The 17,534-nt window shown below is 45.6% G+C and overlaps 7 non-coding genes across 7 annotated transcripts; all 7 read left to right on the top strand.

Annotated features, from left to right (window-relative positions):
* Window positions 1-604: 604 nt before the first annotated feature.
* Window positions 605-677, top strand: trnaf-gaa (transfer RNA phenylalanine (anticodon GAA)). The gene has a single exon. It is a non-coding gene; the product is annotated as a tRNA-Phe (tRNA).
* Window positions 678-4,523: 3,846 nt separating this feature from the next.
* trnad-guc (transfer RNA aspartic acid (anticodon GUC)) lies at window positions 4,524-4,595 on the top strand. The gene has a single exon. It is a non-coding gene; the product is annotated as a tRNA-Asp (tRNA).
* A 2,147-nt stretch (window positions 4,596-6,742) lies between these two features.
* Window positions 6,743-6,816, top strand: trnaf-gaa (transfer RNA phenylalanine (anticodon GAA)). The gene has a single exon. It is a non-coding gene; the product is annotated as a tRNA-Phe (tRNA).
* A 2,391-nt stretch (window positions 6,817-9,207) lies between these two features.
* On the top strand, window positions 9,208-9,279 carry trnad-guc (transfer RNA aspartic acid (anticodon GUC)). Its single transcript has one exon. It is a non-coding gene; the product is annotated as a tRNA-Asp (tRNA).
* A 2,576-nt stretch (window positions 9,280-11,855) lies between these two features.
* trnad-guc (transfer RNA aspartic acid (anticodon GUC)) lies at window positions 11,856-11,927 on the top strand. The gene has a single exon. It is a non-coding gene; the product is annotated as a tRNA-Asp (tRNA).
* A 2,363-nt stretch (window positions 11,928-14,290) lies between these two features.
* On the top strand, window positions 14,291-14,363 carry trnaf-aaa (transfer RNA phenylalanine (anticodon AAA)). The gene has a single exon. It is a non-coding gene; the product is annotated as a tRNA-Phe (tRNA).
* Window positions 14,364-17,383: 3,020 nt separating this feature from the next.
* Window positions 17,384-17,456, top strand: trnaf-aaa (transfer RNA phenylalanine (anticodon AAA)). The gene has a single exon. It is a non-coding gene; the product is annotated as a tRNA-Phe (tRNA).
* Window positions 17,457-17,534: the final 78 nt, after the last annotated feature.

The raw sequence follows: 17,534 nt of genomic DNA, 5'->3' as shown, positions 1-17,534 counted from the left end.
GTGCTTTTCCAATCCTCGTTAGTATAGTGGACAGTATCTCCGCCTGTTGTAATTGACATCCTAGGGCTGCTGCTGCAAGTGCAGCTATTTTTCATGGGAGAAAGTCTCTATTTCCATTAATAGTATGTGGCGGCTTTTTCCAAACGGAGGCTGTTTACAAATTGGTTCTTAACTTTCTTCTGTAGTCTCGCATAACCCTTTTCGATTTCTTTGACCAATTTGCACATGCTGTTTGCCATATCGCGTGCACCAAGAAGAGGGCATGCAATTGCAGGAAAGGAACTCCTCAACAGGTACTCAAAACTGAAATTGAACGACGACCATTGCAACTTTAGCCAGTAATGGTCCGCTCAGTCAAAGGCACACAGCCTTTGTCCAGCGACTACTCTGGCGTGACTGCAAACGAGCAGTGCTTCTCCAGTCCTCGTTAGTATAGTGGACAGTATCTCCGCCTGTCACGCGGAAGACAGGGGTTCGATTCCCCGACGGGGAGAGTCTTATTGCCTTTGTCCCGGACAGTTGAAATTTCCCGCAATACGTCTTCGGCTTGGTTGAGGAGGCTTGCATTTCCAAATGATGGCCAGAAGAAGCCATCGGGTGTTGTGCCAAAATAGCTCAGTTGGGAGAGCGTTAGACTGAAGATCTAAAGGTCCCTGGTTCGATCCCGGGCTTCGGCATTACACCACCTCTGTCTTGCGAACGATGCCAAGAGTCCCCTAACCTTTTGTTTTTGTACTTAAGACGGTTTGGAAGGTAGTCTCTATGTGTGCCATTCTGTGATTTCAGGTTGTTTTACGGAGCAAGCATGTGTAAGAACTTAGTCAACCCACTGACACAGCTTGAGTGTAAATGTCATCTTAAAATAACAACAATTGTGTTTCTGCCTGATTTCAGGCCAGGGACCTTTCACGTGTGAGGCAAACTTGATAACCGCTACACCACAGATACCGGCGACTTTGACGAGCTACTTCAGAGCGTAGGCAAAAGCAGGCTTTCACATTCAGGCCCGTAGGTAATGTTCCTTTTCAAATGCAGATTGCCGGAGAACGTAGGGGCGTAATTTGACAAGTGATGCATTTTTGTCCAACCTTGAGCGATTAAAAGTAATGGCATCAGAACAGCGTAAGTACACCAGGGGCATGGCCGGGGCCAGTGCTGTTCCAGTCCTCGTTAGTATAGTGGACAGGATCTCCGCCTGTTGTAATTGACATCCTAGGGCTGCTGCTGCAAGTGCAGCTATTTTTCATTGGAGAAAGTCTCTATTTCGATTAATAGTATGTGGTGGCTTTGTCCAAACTGAGGCTGTTTAGAAATTGGTTCTTAACTTTCTTCTGTAGTCTCGCATAACCCTTTTCGATTTCTTTGACCAATTTGCACATGCTGTTTGCCATATCGCGTGCACCAAGAAGAGGGCATGCAATTGCAGGAAAGGAACTCCTCAACAGGTAACTCAAAACTGAAATTGAACGACGACCATTGCAAGCATGTGTAAGTACTTAGTCAACCCACTGACACAGCTTGAGTGTGAATGTCATCTTAAAATAACAACAATTGTGTTTCTGCCTGGTTTCAGGCCAGGGACCTTTCACGTGTGAGGCGAACTTGATAACCGCTACACCACAGAAATCGGCGACTTTGACGAGCTACTTCAGAGCGTAGCTTCCCAGCAAGAAGAATACCACGGTCGTGGAAGTTTACTCCTCAGGGGTTTTGGGATGAAAGGATCTTTATCGAACTTTGTAGTACTAAAACCAAAAGTGTTGCCTTTCTAATTGTTAGAGCTGAGACAACCCCTTTTACAAGGCAATCCACCCAGACTGACTGTGCACATGATAATGGATAGCAAAAGGGTTTCTGCCTGATTTCGAACGAGGGACCTTTATGCATGTTAGGCCAAGGTGATATCCACTACACTACAGAATTTAGCCACGTAGGGTATTACTTTCAGAGGGTAGCATCTAACCACAAAGCGACACATTATCGTGCAAGGTCGACTCTAAGGGGCTTTCCAAAATCCTAGTGCACAATAGGTACTTTCTCAGCTTAATGGGGACCATGCTCATATGTGGAGGCTGATCGGTCCAATGCTAAGCCAGTGTAGCGTGGAGAGGGGATTGAAGCTGTGGTAATTGACATCCTAGGGGTGCTGCTTCAGTGCAGCTGTTTTTCATGGGAGAAACAAAGGCTGTTTAGAAATTGGTTCTTAACAATCTTCTGTAGTCTCGCAAAACCCTTTTTGATTTCTTTGACCAATTTGCACATGCTGTTTGCCATATCGCGTCCAACAAGAAGAGGGCGCGCAATTGTAGTCAACAGATACTCAAAACTGAAATTGAATAACGACCATTGCAACTTTAGCCAGTAATCGTCCGCTCTGTCAAAGACACAGCCTTTTTTCGGCGACTACTCTGGAGTGACTGCAAAAGATCTAACAGGCAAAAGCAGGTTTTCACATTCAGGCCCGTAGGTAACGTTCCTTTTCAAATGCAGATTGACGGAGAACGTAGGAGCGTAATTTGACAATTGATTCATTTTTGTCCAACCTTGAGCGAGTAAAAGTAATGGCATCAGAACGGCGTAACTACACCAGGGGCATGGCCGGGGTCAGTGCTGTTCCAGTCCTCGTTAGTATAGTGGACAGTATCTCCGCCTTTTGTAATTGACATCCTAGGGCTGCTACTGCAAGTGCAGCTATTTTTCATGGGAGAAAGTCTCTATTTCGATTAATAGTATGTGGTGGCTTTGTCCAAACTGAGGCTGTTTAGAAATTGGTTCTTAACTTTCTTCTGTAGTCTCGCATAACCCTTTTCGATTTCTTTGACCAATTTGCACATGCTGTTAGCCATATCGCGTGCACCAAGAAGAGGGCATGCAATTGCAGGAAAGGAACTCCTCAACAGGTAACTCAAAACTGAAATTGAACGACGACCATTGCAAGCATGTGTAAGAACTTAGTCAACCCACTGACACAGCTTGAGTGTGAATGTCATCTTAAAATAACAACAATTGTGTTTCTGCCTGGTTTCAGGCCAGGGACCTTTCACGTGTGAGGCGAACTTGATAACCGCTACACCACAGAAATCGGCGACTTTGATGAGCTACTTCAGAGCGTAGCTTCCCAGCAAGAAGAATACCACGGTCGTGGAAGTTTACTCCTCAGGGGTTTTGGGATGAAAGGATCTTTATCGAACTTTGTAGTACTAAAACCAAAAGTGTTGCCTTTCTAATTGTTAGAGCTGAGACAACCCCTTTTACAAGGCAATCCACCCAGACTGACTGTGCACATGATAATGGATAGCAAAAGGGTTTCTGCCTGATTTCGAACGAGGGACCTTTATGCATGTTAGGCCAAGGTGATATCCACTACACTACAGAATTTAGCCACGTAGGGTATTACTTTCAGAGGGTAGCATCTAACCACAAAGCGACACATTATCGTGCAAGGTCGACTCTAAGGGGCTTTCCAAAATCCTAGTGCACAATAGGTACTTTCTCAGCTTAATGGGGACCATGCTCATATGTGGAGGCTGATCGGTCCAATGCTAAGCCAGTGTAGCGTGGAGAGGGGATTGAAGCTGTGGTAATTGACATCCTAGGGGTGCTGCTTCAGTGCAGCTGTTTTTCATGGGAGAAACAAAGGCTGTTTAGAAATTGGTTCTTAACAATCTTCTGTAGTCTCGCAAAACCCTTTTTGATTTCTTTGACCAATTTGCACATGCTGTTTGCCATATCGCGTCCAACAAGAAGAGGGCGCGCAATTCTAGTCAACAGATACTCAAAACTGAAATTGAATAACGACCATTGCAACTTTAGCCAGTAATCGTCCGCTCTGTCAAAGACACAGCCTTTTTTCGGCGACTAGTCTGGAGTGACTGCAAAAGATCTAACAGGCAAAAGCAGGTTTTCACATTCAGGCCCGTAGGTAACGTTCCTTTTCAAATGCAGATTGACGGAGAACGTAGGAGCGTAATTTGACAATTGATTCATTTTTGTCCAACCTTGAGCGAGTAAAAGTAATGGCATCAGAACGGCGTAACTACACCAGGGGCATGGCCGGGGTCAGTGCTGTTCCAGTCCTCGTTAGTATAGTGGACAGTATCTCCGCCTTTTGTAATTGACATCCTAGGGCTGCTACTGCAAGTGCAGCTATTTTTCATGGGAGAAAGTCTCTATTTCGATTAATAGTATGTGGTGGCTTTGTCCAAACTGAGGCTGTTTAGAAATTGGTTCTTAACTTTCTTCTGTAGTCTCGCATAATCCTTTTCGATTTCTTTGACCAATTTGCACTTGCTGCTTGCCCTTTTCGATTTCTTTGACCAATTTGCACATCCTGTTTGCCATATCGCGTGCACCAAGAAGAGGGCATGCAATTGCAGGAAAGGAACTCCTCAACAGGTACTCACAACTGAAATTGAACGACGACCATTGCAACTTTAGCCAGTAATGGTCCGCTCAGTCAAAGGCACACAGCCTTTGTCCAGCGACTACTCTGGCGTGACTGCAAACGAGCAGTGCTTTTCCAGTCCTCGTTAGTATAGTGGACAGTATCTCCGCCTGTCACGCGGAAGACCGGGGTTCGATTCCCTGACGGGGAGAGTCTTTTTGCCTTTGTCCCGGACAGTTGAAATTTCCCGCAATACGTCTTCGGCTTGGTTGAGGAGGCTTGCATTTGCAAATGATGGCCAAAAGAAGTCATCGGTTGTTGTGCCGAAATAGCTCAGTTGGGAGAGCGTTAGACTGAAGATCTAAAGGTCCCCTGGTTTGATCCCGGGTTTCGGCATTACACCACCTCTGTCTTGCGTACGATGCCAAGAGTCCCGTAACCTTTTGTTTTTGTACTTAAGACGGTTTAGAAGGTAGTCTTTATGTGTGCCATTCTGTGATTTCAGGTTGTTTTACGGAGCAAGCATGTGTAAGAACTTAGTCAACCCACTGACACAGCTTGAGAGTAAATGTCATCTTAAAATAACAACAATTGTGTTTCTGCCTGATTTCAGGCCAGGGACCTTTCACGTGTGAGGCGAACTTGATAACCGCTACACCACAGATACCGGCGACTTTGACGAGCTACTTCAGAGCGTAGGCAAAAGCAGGCTTTCACATTCAGGCCCGTAGGTAACGTTCCTTTTCAAATGCAGATTGCTGGAGAACGTAGGGGCGTAATTTGACAAGTGATGCATTTTTGTCCAACCTTGAGCGATTAAAAGTAATGGCATCAGAACAGCGTAACTACACCAGGGGCATGGCCGGGGCCAGTGCTGTTCCAGTCCTCGTTAGTATAGTGGACAGGATCTCCGCCTGTTGTAATTGACATCCTAGGGCTGCTGCTGCAAGTGCAGCTATTTTTCATTGGAGAAAGTCTCTATTTCGATTAATAGTATGTGGTGGCTTTGTCCAAACTGAGGCTGTTTAGAAATTGGTTCTTAACTTTCTTCTGTAGTCTCGCATAACCCTTTTCGATTTCTTTGACCAATTTGCACATGCTGTTTGCCATATCGCGTGCACCAAGAAGAGGGCATGCAATTGCAGGAAAGGAACTCCTCAACAGGTAACTCAAAACTGAAGTTGAACGACGACCATTGCAAGCATGTGTAAGAACTTAGTCAACCCACTGACACAGCTTGAGTGTGAATGTCATCTTAAAATAACAACAATTGTGTTTCTGCCTGGTTTCAGGCCAGGGACCTTTCACGTGTGAGGCGAACTTGATAACCGCTACACCACAGAAATCGGCGACTTTGACGAGCTACTTCAGAGCGTAGCTTCCCAGCAAGAAGAATACCACGGTCGTGGAAGTTTACTCCTCAGGGGTTTTGGGATGAAAGGATCTTTATCGAACTTTGTAGTACTAAAACCAAAAGTGTTGCCTTTCTAATTGTTAGAGCTGAGACAACCCCTTTTACAAGGCAATCCACCCAGACTGACTGTGCACATGATAATGGATAGCAAAAGGGTTTCTGCCTGATTTCGAACGAGGGACCTTTATGCATGTTAGGCCAAGGTGATATCCACTACACTACAGAATTTAGCCACGTAGGGTATTACTTTCAGAGGGTAGCATCTAAGCACAAAGCGACACATTATCGTGCAAGGTCGACTCTAAGGGGCTTTCCAAAATCCTAGTGCACAATAGGTACTTTCTCAGCTTAATGGGGACCATGCTCATATGTGGAGGCTGATCGGTCCAATGCTAAGCCAGTGTAGCGTGGAGAGGGGATTGAAGCTGTGGTAATTGACATCCTAGGGCTGCTTCTTCAGTGCAGCTGTTTTTCATGGGAGAAACAAAGGCTGTTTAGAAATTGGTTCTTAACAATCTTCTGTAGTCTCGCAAAACCCTTTTTGATTTCTTTGACCAATTTGCACATCCTGTTTGCCATATCGCGTGCACCAAGAAGAGGGCATGCAATTGCAGGAAAGGAACTCCTCAACAGGTACTCACAACTGAAATTGAACGACGACCATTGCAACTTTAGCCAGTAATGGTCCGCTCAGTCAAAGGCACACAGCCTTTGTCCAGCGACTACTCTGGCGTGACTGCAAACGAGCAGTGCTTTTCCAGTCCTCGTTAGTATAGTGGACAGTATCTCAGCCTGTCACGCGGAAGACCGGGGTTCAATTCCCCGACGGGGAGAGTCTTTTTGCCTTTGTCCCGGACAGTTGAAATTTCCCGCAATACGTCTTTGGCTTGGTTGAGGAGGCTTGCATTTGCAAATGATGGCCAGAAGAAGTCATCGGTTGTTGTGCCGAAATAGCTCAGTTGGGAGAGCGTTAGACTGAAGATCTAAAGGTCCCCTGGTTCAATCCCGGGTTTCGGCATTACACCACCTCTGTCTTGCGTACGATGCCAAGAGTCCCGTAACCTTTTGTTTTTGTACTTAAGATGGTTTGGAAGGTAGTCTCTATGTGTGCCATTCTGTGATTTCAGGTTGTTTTACGGAGCAAGCATGTGTAAGAACTTAGTCAACCCACTGACACAGCTTGAGTGTAAATGTCATCTTAAAATAACAACAATTGTGTTTCTGCCTGATTTCAGGCCAGGGACCTTTCACGTGTGAGGCAAACTTGATAACCGCTACACCACAGATACCGGCGACTTTGACGAGCTACTTCAGAGCGTAGGCAAAAGCAGGCTTTCACATTCAGGCCCGTAGGTAACGTTCCTTTTCAAATGCAGATTGCCGGAGAACGTAGGGGCGTAATTTGACAAGTGATGCATTTTTGTCCAACCTTGAGCGATTAAAAGTAATGGCATCAGAACAGCGTAACTACACCAGGGGCATGGCCGGGCCCAGTGCTGTTCCAGTCCTCGTTAGTATAGTGGACAGGATCTCCGCCTGTTGTAATTGACATCCTAGGGCTGCTGCTGCAAGTGCAGCTATTTTTCATTGGAGAAAGTCTCTATTTCGATTAATAGTATGTGGTGGCTTTGTCCAAACTGAGGCTGTTTAGAAATTGGTTCTTAACTTTCTTCTGTAGTCTCGCATAACCCTTTTCGATTTCTTTGACCAATTTGCACATGCTGTTTGCCATATCGCGTGCACCAAGAAGAGGGCATGCAATTGCAGGAAAGGAACTCCTCAACAGGTAACTCAAAACTGAAATTGAACGACGACCATTGCAAGCATGTGTAAGTACTTAGTCAACCCACTGACACAGCTTGAGTGTGAATGTCATCTTAAAATAACAACAATTGTGTTTCTGACTGGTTTCAGGCCAGGGACCTTTCACGTGTGAGGCGAACTTGATAACCGCTACACCACAGAAATCGGCGACTTTGACGAGCTACTTCAGAGCGTAGCTTCCCAGCAAGAAGAATACCACGGTCGTGGAAGTTTACTCCTCAGGGGTTTTGGGATGAAAGGATCTTTATCGAACTTTGTAGTACTAAAACCAAAAGTGTTGCCTTTCTAATTGTTAGAGCTGAGACAACCCCTTTTACAAGGCAATCCACCCAGACTGACTGTGCACATGATAATGGATAGCAAAAGGGTTTCTGCCTGATTTCGAACGAGGGACCTTTATGCATGTTAGGCCAAGGTGATATCCACTACACTACAGAATTTAGCCACGTAGGGTATTACTTTCAGAGGGTAGCATCTAAGCACAAAGCGACACATTATCGTGCAAGGTCGACTCTAAGGGGCTTTCCAAAATTCTAGTGCACAATAGGTACTTTCTCAGCTTAATGGGGACCATGCTCATATGTGGAGGCTGATCGGTCCAATGCTAAGCCAGTGTAGCGTGGAGAGGGGATTGAAGCTGTGGTAATTGACATCCTAGGGCTGCTTCTTCAGTGCAGCTGTTTTTCATGGGAGAAACAAAGGCTGTTTAGAAATTGGTTCTTAACAATCTTCTGTAGTCTCGCAAAACCCTTTTTGATTTCTTTGACCAATTTGCACATGCTGTTTGCCATATCGCGTCTAACAAGAAGAGGGCGCGCAATTGTAGTCAACAGATACTCAAAACTGAAATTGAATAACGACCATTGCAACTTTAACCAGTAATCGTCCGCTCTGTCAAAGACACAGCCTTTTTTCGGCGACTACTCTGGAGTGACTGCAAAAGATCTAACAGGCAAAAGCAGGTTTTCACATTCAGGCCCGTAGGTAACGTTCCTTTTCAAATGCAGATTGACGGAGAACGTAGGAGCGTAATTTGACAATTGATTCATTTTTGTCCAACCTTGAGCGAGTAAAAGTAATGGCATCAGAACGGCGTAACTACACCAGGGGCATGGCCGGGGGCAGTGCTGTTCCAGTCCTCGTTAGTATAGTGGACAGTATCTCCGCCTGTTGTAATTGACATCCTAGGGCTGCTACTGCAAGTGTAGCTATTTTTCATGGGAGAAAGTCTCTATTTCGATTAATAGTATGTGGTGGCTTTGTCCAAACTGAGGCTGTTTAGAAATTGGTTCTTAACTTTCTTCTGTAGTCTCGCATAATCCTTTTCGATTTCTTTGACCAATTTGCACTTGCTGCTTGCCCTTTTCGATTTCTTTGACCAATTTGCACATCCTGTTTGCCATATCGCGTGCACCAAGAAGAGGGCATGCAATTGCAGGAAAGGAACTCCTCAACAGGTACTCACAACTGAAATTGAACGACGACCATTGCAACTTTAGCCAGTAATGGTCCGCTCAGTCAAAGGCACACAGCCTTTGTCCAGCGACTACTCTGCCGTGACTGCAAACGAGCAGTGCTTTTCCTGTCCTCGTTAGTATAGTGGACAGTATCTCCGCCTGTCACGCGGAAGACCGGGGTTCGATTCCCTGACGGGGAGAGTCTTTTTGCCTTTGTCCCGGACAGTTGAAATTTCCCGCAATACGTCTTCGGCTTGGTTGAGGAGGCTTGCATTTGCAAATGATGGCCAAAAGAAGTCATCGGTTGTTGTGCCGAAATAGCTCAGTTGGGAGAGCGTTAGACTGAAGATCTAAAGGTCCCCTGGTTTGATCCCGGGTTTCGGCATTACACCACCTCTGTCTTGCGTACGATGCCAAGAGTCCCGTAACCTTTTGTTTTTGTACTTAAGACGGTTTAGAAGGTAGTCTCTATGTGTGCCATTCTGTGATTTCAGGTTGTTTTACGGAGCAAGCATGTGTAAGAACTTAGTCAACCCACTGACCCAGCTTGAGTGTAAATGTCATCTTAAAATAACAACAATTGTGTTTCTGCCTGATTTCAGGCCAGGGACCTTTCACGTGTGAGGCAAACTTGATAACCGCTACACCACAGATACCGGCGACTTTGACGAGCTACTTCAGAGCGTAGGCAAAAGCAGGCTTTCACATTCAGGCCCGTAGGTAACGTTCCTTTTCAAATGCAGATTGCCGGAGAACGTAGGGGCGTAATTTGACAAGTGATGCATTTTTGTCCAACCTTGAGCGATTAAAAGTAATGGCATCAGAACAGCGTAAGTACACCAGGGGCATGGCCGGGGCCAGTGCTGTTCCAGTCCTCGTTAGTATAGTGGACAGGATCTCCGCCTGTTGTAATTGACATCCTAGGGCTGCTGCTGCAAGTGCAGCTATTTTTCATTGGAGAAAGTCTCTATTTCGATTAATAGTATGTGGTGGCTTTGTCCAAACTGAGGCTGTTTAGAAATTGGTTCTTAACTTTCTTCTGTAGTCTCGCATAACCCTTTTCGATTTCTTTGACCAATTTGCACATGCTGTTTGCCATATCGCGTGCACCAAGAAGAGGGCATGCAATTGCAGGAAAGGAACTCCTCAACAGGTAACTCAAAACTGAAATTGAACGACGACCATTGCAAGCATGTGTAAGTACTTAGTCAACCCACTGACACAGCTTGAGTGTGAATGTCATCTTAAAATAACAACAATTGTGTTTCTGCCTGGTTTCAGGCCAGGGACCTTTCACGTGTGAGGCAAACTTGATAACCGCTACACCACAGAAATCGGCGACTTTGACGAGCTACTTCAGAGCGTAGCTTCCCAGCAAGAAGAATACCACGGTCGTGGAAGTTTACTCCTCAGGGGTTTTGGGATGAAAGGATCTTTATCGAACTTTGTAGTACTAAAACCAAAAGTATTGCCTTTCTAATTGTTAGAGCTGAGACAACCCCTTTTACAAGGCAATCCACCCAGACTGACTGTGCACATGATAATGGATAGCATAAGGGTTTCTGCCTGATTTCGCACGAGGGACCTTTATGCATGTTAGGCCAAGGTGATATCCACTACACTACAGAATTTAGCCACGTAGGGTATTACTTTCAGAGGGTAGCATCTAACCACAAAGCGACACATTATCGTGCAAGGTCGACTCTAAGGGGCTTTCCAAAATCCTAGTGCACAATAGGTACTTTCTCAGCTTAATGGGGACCATGCTCATATGTGGAGGCTGATCGGTCCAATGCTAAGCCAGTGTAGCGTGGAGAGGGGATTGAAGCTGTGGTAATTGACATCCTAGGGGTGCTGCTTCAGTGCAGCTGTTTTTCATGGGAGAAACAAAGGCTGTTTAGAAATTGGTTCTTAACAATCTTCTGTAGTCTCGCAAAACCCTTTTTGATTTCTTTGACCAATTTGCACATGCTGTTTGCCATATCGCGTCCAACAAGAAGAGGGCGCGCAATTGTAGTCAACAGATACTCAAAACTGAAATTGAATAACGACCATTGCAACTTTAGCCAGTAATCGTCCGCTCTGTCAAAGACACAGCCTTTTTTCGGCGACTACTCTGGAGTGACTGCAAAAGATCTAACAGGCAAAAGCAGGTTTTCACATTCAGGCCCGTAGGTAACGTTCCTTTTCAAATGCAGATTGACGGAGAACGTAGGAGCGTAATTTGACAATTGATTAATTTTTGTCCAACCTTGAGCGAGTAAAAGTAATGGCATCAGAACGGCGTAACTACACCAGGGGCATGGCCGGGGGCAGTGCTGTTCCAGTCCTCGTTAGTATAGTGGACAGTATCTCCGCCTGTTGTAATTGACATCCTAGGGCTGCTGCTGCAAGTGCAGCTATTTTTCATGGGAGAAAGTCTCTATTTCCATTAATAGTATGTGGTGGCTTTGTCCAAACTGAGGCTGTTTACAAATTGGTTCTTAACTTTCTTCTGTAGTCTCGCATAACCCTTTTCGATTTCTTTGACCAATTTGCACTTGCTGCTTGCCCTTTTCGATTTCTTTGACCAATTTGCACATGCTGTTTGCCATATCGCGTGCACCAAGAAGAGGGCATGCAATTGCAGGAAAGGAACTCCTCAACAGGTACTCAAAACTGAAATTGAACGACGACCATTGCAACTTTAGCCAGTAATGGTCCGCTCAGTCAAAGGCACACAGCCTTTGTCCAGCGACTACTCTGGCGTGACTGCAAACGAGTAGTGCTTTTCCACTCCTCGTTAGTATAGTGGACAGTATCTCCGCCTGTCACGCGGAAGACCGGGGTTCGATTCCCCGACGGGGAGAGTCTTTTTGCCTTTGTCCCGCACAGTTGAAATTTCCCGCAATACGTCTTCGGCTTGGTTGAGGAGGCTTGCATTTCCAAATGATGGCCAGAAGAAGTCATCGGGTGTTATGCCAAAATAGCTCAGTTGGGAGAGCGTTAGACTGAAGATCTAAAGGTCCCTAGTTCCATCCTGGGCTTCGGCATTACACCACCTCTGTCTTGCGTACGATGCCAAGAGTCCCCTAACCTTTTGTTTTTGTACTTAAGACGGTTTGGAAGGTAGTCTCTATGTGTGCCATTCTGTGATTTCAGGTTGTTTTACGGAGCAAGCATGTGTAAGAACTTAGTCAACCCACTGACACAGCTTGAGTGTAAATGTCATCTTAAAATAACAACAATTGTGTTTCTGCCTGATTTCAGGCCAGGGACCTTTCACGTGTGAGGCAAACTTGATAACCGCTACACCACAGATACCGCGACTTTGACGAGCTACTTCAGAGCGTAGGCAAAAGCAGGCTTTCACATTCAGGCCCGTAGGTAACGTTCCTTTTCAAATGCAGATTGCCGGAGAACGTAGGGGCGTAATTTGACAAGTGATGCATTTTTGTCCAACCTTGAGCGATTAAAAGTAATGGCATCAGAACAGCGTAAGTACACCAGGGGCATGGCCGGGGCCAGTGCTGTTCCAGTCCTCGTTAGTATAGTGGACAGGATCTCCGCCTGTTGTAATTGACATCCTAGGGCTGCTGCTGCAAGTGCAGCTATTTTTCATTGGAGAAAGTCTCTATTTCGATTAATAGTATGTGGTGGCTTTGTCCAAACTGAGGCTGTTTAGAAATTGGTTCTTAACTTTCTTCTGTAGTCTCGCATAACCCTTTTCGATTTCTTTGACCAATTTGCACTTGCTGCTTGCCCTTTTCGATTTCTTTGACCAATTTGCACATGCTGTTTGCCATATCGCGTGCACCAAGAAGAGGGCATGCAATTGCAGGAAAGGAACTCCTCAACAGGTACTCAAAACTGAAATTGAACGACGACCATTGCAACTTTAGCCAGTAATGGTCCGCTCAGTCAAAGGCACACAGCCTTTGTCCAGCGACTACTCTGGCGTGACTGCAAACGAGCAGTGATGTTCCAGTCCTCGTTAGTATAGTGGACAGGATCTCCGCCTGTTGTAATTGACATCCTAGGGCTGCTGCTGCAAGTGCAGCTATTTTTCATTGGAGAAAGTCTCTATTTCGATTAATAGTATGTGGTGGCTTTGTCCAAACTGAGGCTGTTTAGAAATTGGTTCTTAACTTTCTTCTGTAGTCTCGCATAACCCTTTTCGATTTCTTTGACCAATTTGCACTTGCTGCTTGCCCTTTTCGATTTCTTTGACCAATTTGCACATGCTGTTTGCCATATCGCGTCCAACAAGAAGAGGGCGCGCAATTGTAGTCAACAGATACTCAAAACTGAAATTGAATAACGACCATTGCAACTTTAGCCAGTAATCGTCCGCTCTGTCAAAGACACAGCCTTTTTTCGGCGACTACTCTGGAGTGACTGCAAAAGATCTAACAGACAAAAGCAGGTTTTCACATTCAGGCCCGTAGGTAACGTTCCTTTTCAAATGCAGATTGACGGAGAACGTAGGAGCGTAATTGGACAATTGATTCATTTTTGTCCAACCTTGAGCGAGTAAAAGTAATGGCATCAGAACGGCGTAACTACACCAGGGGCATGGCCGGGGGCAGTGCTGTTCCTGTCCTCGTTAGTATAGTGGACAGTATCTCCGCCTGTTGTAATTGACATCCTAGGGCTGCTGCTGCAAGTGCAGCTATTTTTCATGGGAGAAAGTCTCTATTTCGATTAATAGTATGTGGTGGCTTTGTCCAAACTGAGGCTGTTTAGAAATTGGTTCTTAACTTTCTTCTGTAGTCTCGCATAACCCTTTTCGATTTCTTTGACCAATTTGCACTTGCTGCTTGCCCTTTTCGATTTCTTTGACCAATTTGCACATGCTGTTTGCCATATCGCGTGCACCAAGAAGAGGGCATGCAATTGCAGGAAAGGAACTCCTCAACAGGTACTCAAAACTGAAATTGAACGACGACCATTGCAACTTTAGCCAGTAATGGTCCGCTCAGTCAAAGGCACACAGCCTTTGTCCAGCGACTACTCTGGCGTGACTGCAAACGAGCAGTGCTTTTCCAGTCCTCGTTAGTATAGTGGACAGTATCTCCGCCTGTCACGCGGAAGACCGGGGTTCGATTCCCAGACGGGGAGAGTCTTTTTGCCTTTGTCCCGGACAGTTGAAATTTCCCGCAATACGTCTTCGGCTTGGTTGAGGAGGCTTGCATTTCCAAATGATGGCCAGAAGAAGTCATTGGGTGTTGTGCCAAAATAGCTCAGTTGGGAGAGCGTTAGACTAAAGATCTAAAGGTCCCTGGTTCGATCCCGGGCTTCGGCATTACACCACCTCTGTCTTGCGTACGATGCCAAGAGTCCCCTAACCTTTTGTTTTTGTACTTAAGACGGTTTGGAAGGTAGTCTCTATGTGTGCCATTCTGTGATTTCAGGTTGTTTTACGGAGCAAGCATGTGTAAGAACTTAGTCAACCCACTGACACAGCTTGAGTGTAAATGTCATCTTAAAATAACAATTGTGTTTCTGCCTGATTTCAGGCCAGGGACCTTTCACGTGTGAGGCAAACTTGATAACCGCTACACCACAGATACCGGCGACTTTGACGAGCTACTTCAGAGCGTAGGCAAAAGCAGGCTTTCACATTCAGGCCCGTAGGTAACGTTCCTTTTCAAATGCAGATTGCCGGAGAACGTAGGGGCGTAATTTGACAAGTGATGCATTTTTGTCCAACCTTGAGCGATTAAAAGTAATGGCATCAGAACAGCGTAAGTACACCAGGGGCATGGCCGGGGGCAGTGCTGTTCCAGTCCTCGTTAGTATAGTGGACAGTATCTCCGCCTGTTGTAATTGACATCCTAGGGCTGCTGCTGCAAGTGCAGCTATTTTTCATGGGAGAAAGTCTCTATTTCCATTAATAGTATGTGGTGGCTTTGTCCAAACTGAGGCTGTTTACAAATTGGTTCTTAACTTTCTTCTGTAGTCTCGCATAACCCTTTTCGATTTCTTTGACCAATTTGCACTTGCTGCTTGCCCTTTTCGATTTCTTTGACCAATTTGCACATGCTGTTTGCCATATCGCGTGCAGCAAGAAGAGGGCATGCAATTGCAGGAAAGGAACTCCTCAACAGGTACTCAAAACTGAAATTGAACGACGACCATTGCAACTTTAGCCAGTAATGGTCCGCTCAGTCAAAGGCACACAGCCTTTGTCCAGCGACTACTCTGGCGTGACTGCAAACGAGCAGTGCTGTTCCAGACCTCGTTAGTATAGTGGACAGGATCTCCGCCTGTTGTAATTGACATCCTAGGGCTGCTGCTGCAAGTGCAGCTAATTTTCATTGGAGAAAGTCTCTATTTCGATTAATAGTATGTGGTGGCTTTGTCCAAACTGAGGCTGTTTAGAAATTGGTTCTTAACTTTCTTCTGTAGTCTCGCATAACCCTTTTCGATTTCTTTGACCAATTTGCACATGCTGTTTGCCATATCGCGTGCACCAAGAAGAGGGCATGCAATTGCAGGAAAGGAACTCCTCAACAGGTAACTCAAAACTGAAATTGAACGACGACCATTGCAAGCATGTGTAAGTACTTAGTCAACCCACTGACACAGCTTGAGTGTGAATGTCATCTTAAAATAACAACAATTGTGTTTCTGCCTGGTTTCAGGCCAGGGACCTTTCACGTGTGAGGCGAACTTGATAACCGCTACACCACAGAAATCGGCGACTTTGACGAGCTACTTCAGAGCGTAGCTTCCCAGCAAGAAGAATACCACGGTCGTGGAAGTTTACTCCTCAGGGGTTTTGGGATGAAAGGATCTTTATCGAACTTTGTAGTACTAAAACCAAAAGTGTTGCCTTTCTAATTGTTAGAGCTGAGACAACCCCTTTTACAAGGCAATCCACCCAGACTGACTGTGCACATGATAATGGATAGCAAAAGGGTTTCTGCCTGATTTCGAACGAGGGACCTTTATGCATGTTAGGCCAAGGTGATATCCACTACACTACAGAATTTAGCCACGTAGGGTATTACTTTCAGAGGGTAGCATCTAACCACAAAGCGACACATTATCGTGCAAGGTCGACTCTAAGGGGCTTTCCAAAATCCTAGTGCACAATAGGTACTTTCTCAGCTTAATGGGGACCATGCTCATATGTGGAGGCTGATCGGTCCAATGCTAAGCCAGTGTAGCGTGGAGAGGGGATTGAAGCTGTGGTAATTGACATCCTAGGGGTGCTGCTTCAGTGCAGCTGTTTTTCATGGGAGAAACAAAGGCTGTTTAGAAATTGGTTCTTAACAATCTTCTGTAGTCTCGCAAAACCCTTTTTGATTTCTTTGACCAATTTGCACATGCTGTTTGCCATATCGCGTCCAACAAGAAGAGGGCGCGCAATTGTAGTCAACAGATACTCAAAACTGAAATTGAATAACGACCATTGCAACTTTAGCCAGTAATCGTCCGCTCTGTCAAAGACACAGCCTTTTTTCGGCGACTACTCTGGAGTGACTGCAAAAGATCTAACAGACAAAAGCAGGTTTTCACATTCAGGCCCGTAGGTAACGTTCCTTTTCAAATGCAGATTGACGGAGAACGTAGGAGCGTAATTGGACAATTGATTCATTTTTGTCCAACCTTGAGCGAGTAAAAGTAATGGCATCAGAACGGCGTAACTACACCAGGGGCATGGCCGGGGGCAGTGCTGTTCCAGTCCTCGTTAGTATAGTGGACAGTATCTCCGCCTGTTGTAATTGACATCCTAGGGCTGCTGCTGCAAGTGCAGCTATTTTTCATGGGAGAAAGTCTCTATTTCGATTAATAGTATGTGGTGGCTTTGTCCAAACTGAGGCTGTTTAGAAATTGGTTCTTAACTTTCTTCTGTAGTCTCGCATAACCCTTTTCGATTTCTTTGACCAATTTGCACTTGCTGCTTGCCCTTTTCGATTTCTTTGACCAATTTGCACATGCTGTTTGCCATATCGCGTGCACCAAGAAGAGGGCATGCAATTGCAGGAAAGGAACTCCTCAACAGGTACTCAAAACTGAAATTGAACGACGACCATTGCAACTTTAGCCAGTAATGGTCCGCTCAGTCAAAGGCACACAGCCTTTGTCCAGCGACTACTCTGGCGTGACTGAAAACGAGCAGTGCTTTTCCAGTCCTCGTTAGTATAGTGGACAGTATCTCCACCTGTCACGCGGAAGACCGGGGTTCGATTCCCAGACGGGGAGAGTCTTTTTGCCTTTGTCCCGGACAGTTGAAATTTCCCGCAATACGTCTTCGGCTTGGTTGAGGAGGCTTGCATTTCCAAATGATGGCCAGAAGAAGTCATCGGGTGTTGTGCCAAAATAGCTCAGTTGGGAGAGCGTTAGACTAAAGATCTAAAGGTCCCTGGTTCGATCCCGGGCTTCGGCATTACACCACCTCTGTCTTGCGTACGATGCCAAGAGTCCCCTAACCTTTTGTTTTTGTACTTAAGACGGTTTGGAAGGT

Source organism: Channa argus, unplaced genomic scaffold (assembly GCF_033026475.1).
Source record: "Channa argus isolate prfri unplaced genomic scaffold, Channa argus male v1.0 Contig074, whole genome shotgun sequence".
Classification (NCBI taxonomy): Eukaryota; Metazoa; Chordata; class Actinopteri; order Anabantiformes; family Channidae; genus Channa; species Channa argus.
This window is presented reverse-complemented; position numbering and strand designations above follow the sequence as displayed.